Source organism: Myotis davidii, unplaced genomic scaffold (assembly GCF_000327345.1).
Source record: "Myotis davidii unplaced genomic scaffold, ASM32734v1 scaffold1019, whole genome shotgun sequence".
NCBI lineage: Eukaryota > Metazoa > Chordata > Mammalia > Chiroptera > Vespertilionidae > Myotis > Myotis davidii.
Window position 1 is genome coordinate 386372 of NW_006291430.1, and position 5207 is coordinate 391578.

Consider the following 5207-nt stretch of genomic DNA (forward strand, 5'->3'; position numbering starts at 1 on the left):
CATCCTTTTCTTCAGGTGTTTCTTTTGGGTGGGCTTACATACTTGACGGCTCCTACTCAGAGCAGCAGGTCCCCGATACACACATTTCAATCGTTTCTTTGCTACGAAGGTCCTATTACGGTATGTTTTGTATTTTCATTTTCCCGATTTCATTTAATCTTCAAAAGCACCTGGAAGGAGGCAAGAAAGTATCTTCCCAGTTTTGCAGATGAAAAAAGAAAACCAAACCAAAGCAATTCCCATGCTCAGGCTGCCTTGACTAGTAAGACAGGCTTCGGAGCCAAAGCATGTTTATTTCTTTATTCTAAGCCCATTGCTCTTCCTCCCTCTCCAGCTTTCCGGGAGCACTGCAGCACTCTCCTAACTTGTCTCGAGTTCTCTCCTTCCACTCGGCATTGTGTTCTTCAAGTAGAAGCTCAAGTGGTCCTTCCGAAGTGCAGATCTTGCCATATCATGCCGTCACTGGCTTCCCTTTGTTCATAGGATCAAGAGTAATATATTTCACGGACCCACAGGTCAGTGCGCGGCCCACCTGTCTCTGGGCTTCATCTGGCCTCTGCTTCCCAGGCTCTCTCCTCTCCAAGCACATGGCTCTTCTCCAGCCCCTTGCTTTGCTTGGCCCCTCCCACCACAGCCTCTTGTTCTGCTCTTCCTGTTCCTGCCTTCAGGTATTGGCTCAAGCATCGATTCTTTGAGTAACCCTTCTTGAATACCTTTCTTATACCCCGCCTCCCTTCCCCCCAGGTTAGATCCCTTTCTTCTATCTTCTCAGGGCACAATAGAAATTTTACACTCATGTGTATGAAATGTTGCATATACCTTACAAATATATGATTAACATTTATCTCCTCCAATAGACGTTAAGCTCCATGAAACCAGAGGCTATGTCTTTATTAGCTCACAATTATAATCAATAGGTGCCCCAAAACATTCATTGAGCCATGTCAGTGATAATAAAATTGTGATTCTTATTATCAAGAAAATAGGATTGTACTATGTGTCTTGTCCTGGGAGGGTGTGATTTGGGGGCCTGGCCAACATAACAGTTTCTTTGGGGATTGGGCAGAACACAGTGGTTAAATATGAAAATTAAAGGCAGCTCAGGATATCCTTGAAAGGTAACAAACTATTAAAGAAGGTGGTAAGTAGCACACAATTCTCTAAGTGTAGCGTCAAATGCCACATCTTCGGTGAAGTCTTTCTTGATCACCTCAGGTCCCGTGGATGTGTCCAGCTCTTTTTCCCTGCACACCTAATACAGTCTTAAATGTTTAAATACCTGGATCCCCAGCTTACCTCCAACTCTCTCATGGCAAGGATCATCTGTTTCTATTTGCTTGTCCACTTCATCACGTGGTTTCTAAAATGGCAGGAGTTTAATATTTGTGGAATGAGTGATCTTGCACTTACTAAGGAAAGCCAGACCACACCCATCTACAATAGAAAGAACTGACTGAACTAGTGTTACACAGAGTTAAAAGGGTAATATTGGATCACAAGCCAATGAAGAGTCATTTCCAGCTTTCTTTGTTCTCGCTCCCACCCCTACATCTGCTTCACTAAAGAATGATGAGAAATAGATGATATGAATCTTGTCCTCCTGGTTATCATCCCAGGTTTATTATATCTCTTCCACGGGACACTTGTGGTTTATTGTCATACACACCCTGGATCTAATTTTGTCATCTGTAAGATTTGTGACCTTAGACAACTCACTTAGGCTTCCTATCTCTCACCACAAAGTAGAGATAATACCTTCTTCTCGAGGTTGTCACGTGGCTTTTGAGACAGGTACCCATTTCACCGGCCTGTGCGCACTCCCAGCCTTCCCTTCCCGCACCCCAGGAGCCCTGGCCCACCTAAGAACGTTTTGTCTGTCAGAAGCCTCCACAGTTTCCTTCGCTTCCTCCTAATGAGAACTTGGCCTTTGACAGCTAGTTCTTCGTTTGTGTGTGTGTGTGTAATGCAGAATCAAACAAATGAATAAAAGGAGCCATGACAAGAGAAGTGGGAGGTAACAGAGAAAGGAATAAAAGAGCAGGGGCTCATGGGGAGAGACGGGGTATTCAGAGAGGGCTCCTAGGAGCTCTGGGGCCGCGCAGCAGTGGAGTTGAGAGTCGATGTGTTATGATTGTTTGTTTTAAGAAAATATTGCTCTGTGTTTTTTTTTTTAAATTGGGTTCTCTTTATATAGTTTAAGAGAGTTAAGCTGGCAATTTCTTTTAAACTTAGTTATGACTTTCAGGCTGTGTCCCTTTGCATGAAACACTACCCCAGGATGCACCACATGGAGGCCCAGCTCTCATTGAGTGCAGACCTAGATGATGCCCGGAACCTCATGGCCACTTAATAAACGACTTCCGTTCTTCCTACATCCTATGGTCTTACTGACACCATCCGGGTCAAGTAGACAAAGTGAAAAGGCCGATGAAGGAAGTTATTGATGTAGGTCCCCCCTGAAGCCTCCTTCGCTTCAATTATTTGAGTGTTTCTAGGAGAAATGTGTTTGAAGCTCAAATTACTCACATAATTGATCTGAGTCTCTGCTTCACTTGCCCCCGAGTCGGAAAGCATTGTAGTTGCAGAGTTGGTTTCTGGGGTTCACTTTTCTTTCCTAGGTTGTTTATTGAAAATGGTGAATAACATCTGATGCTCTCAAGCCAGCTGCCAATCACAAGTGAGATGCTTGGGTCCAACTGGCTAGATGTGAGTTGGCAGGCAGGTCAGCCTCTGGGGCCCGGGCTGTGTGTTGATTCAAACCGCCAGAGCCCGGAGACCTTTCCAATCGATGTGGGCAGGTTCAGGGCTCTGCAGGGAGGACAAAGGCTCTGAATGGCAGTTAAAAAAAAGAAAAGAAAAAGAAAAAAACACACAAATAAAACCCAAGTAGAGAACGATTTTAGCATCAAAGGAAATACATGTTATGAAAGATGGAGAGAAGTTTCTGATGATTTAAACCTCATTGGCTCCCGCCTCTCCCTCTTGACTCTCTTGTCTGCGTTCTGGGGAAAATGGAAAGAAACATTCTTACTGATTTTTGTCAAGTGAAAGATGCTTAATATGGTAATCAGCCCCTCCTGAGGAGAGCGTGTGTGGCAGCTCGCAGCCCCAGCAGCCATGATTATGCAGCCCCAAATTGTCTCCGGTCTTGGCTGAGACCACAAAGGTGAAGGAGAGAGGGGGGAACCGAAAGAAGATATTTTAATCATGCATCAAGGGGCATTCTGGGCTTCTCAAATCATGGGGAGCAAAGCTGGTAGTGGGGGAGGCTATACAAATCCTGGCTAGTTTTAACCTTGACACTTACTGAACCTGGGTTTTGGTCATTACTTCTGGCTTTAATTTCCATCGCTTCGTCCCCCCTGCAGGGACCGGGCACTTGCTTAGGAACCTGTGCTGAATCCTAATCGGCTTGTGTTCTCACATGCCCGCCGACCTTGACATCAAAGGGTATGAGGGACAGCCGTGGACCAGGCGGACCCGCTCCTTTAGCCTGGCTTCCCTGACTGGACAACAGTGGCTGCTGCTCTCCCATTCAGTACTGGTTTGGGGTGTTCTCAACGCCCATCCAAACCAGCTTTTACCCTCAAGGCGTTTGGAGGGAGTCCCTTTAGCAGCGGTTCTCAACCTTCTGGCCCTTTAAATACAGTTCCTCATGTTGTGACCCAACCATAAAATTATTTTCGTTGCTACTTCATAACTGTCATGTTGCTACTGTTATGAATTGTCATGTAAATTTCTGATATGCAGGATGGTCTTAGGCAACCCCTGTGAAAGGGTCCTTTGCCCGCCAAAGGGGTCGCGACCCACAGGTTGAGAACCGCTGCTTTAGAGCCAGCCTTGCTTAGGAGCCGAGTCATGGTCTTTCGCTGTACCATCCACCACCTGCCCATTCAGCCCTTTACCTGGAGGTGACATGACTTGAAGACATGAGCTTTGGAGCCAATCACCTGCTTGCTCAGTTACCTGCCAGTTGTACCTCCTTGGGAAAGGGTGGGATCACCAGGCAGAGTACGACCAGTCAGGAGAGATAGACAGACACAGAGGCGGAGCAATGGAAAGAGAGAGTGGCAGGAACTAGCTCACTGCCTGGCTTGTCGCAGGCCCTCAGGCCAGGGCAGGCAAGCTTAGCCATCCTGCAGACACGGACCTGGCTCTCTGCCCGACACTGAGCCGGGTACCAGGGTCACAAGAGGAAAAACATCCTTCCCACAGAGAACTATTTGGGAATCTAAGATTATTTTTAATCGCTGGCATAAAGAAACTACAGACTACACTGCAATCTTTGCGACTGCGGCAGCCACGCCTGAAGATCGCTGTGCAGTACAAATACCAGGCAGGCATTCTGACATGTTAATGACATCTCCCACCAGAAGCCACCTCAGTGTGCCTCTGGGCTGGTTCACATCACTGGTGATTAAAGAAACAAACACAAGGGCTTGCAATAAACATTGAGAGAGCTGCTGCTGTGGACTATGAAAAACGCCCTGTGGGTGAGAAACAAAGGCTTCAGGGAAGATCTCACTTTCTCAGTCACAAGGCGAGGAGGAAGTTTGCGGACTCACAGAGAGGGGGAGGCACTCACTCTGAGGTCCGGGTCCCAGGTAATGAGGGCTAAACTATAATCCGCTATGCTCTGTCCCATCTGCTATGCTCTGTCCCCAATGCCTGCAGAAGTGGGACCCTATTGTAATGAGGGCTCTATAGTGCAAGCTCTTTAAAAAAAATTTTTTTCCCCTCTTAATTGATTCATGTATACATTGCAAGCCTCTCTAGCAGAGCTTCGGGAAGGAGATATTTGGGGATGGGGAAGGGGATAGGGTTTTTAGTGAGTCCCATAGCCCAGGGCCTCTGAACTGTACAGGGATTACTCAGGAATTTCCTTGATTTGGGGCAGGGCCTGAGAATCTGAATTTCTAAAGATCCGGGGTATTGCTGGTCCTCAGACCACACTCTGAGTCACGAGGTACAACCTTTCCGCTGTCATCTGCCCCTGTGCTGAGGGCCAGGAGGGGCCTGATTCAATCGATTTCCCTCTCGGACCACATTTTACATCCTGCTGGTTCTGCTGCAGCTGGGCATCACACTGGATTTGTCAGGTGCGTCCGTCCCCCACCCTCCTGGAGACCCCTCGGAAGTCAAACACCCGCTGCACGACTTCCAGGGAATGAGCCAGCAAGAATTCTACCTCTGATGGCTGCCGCTCT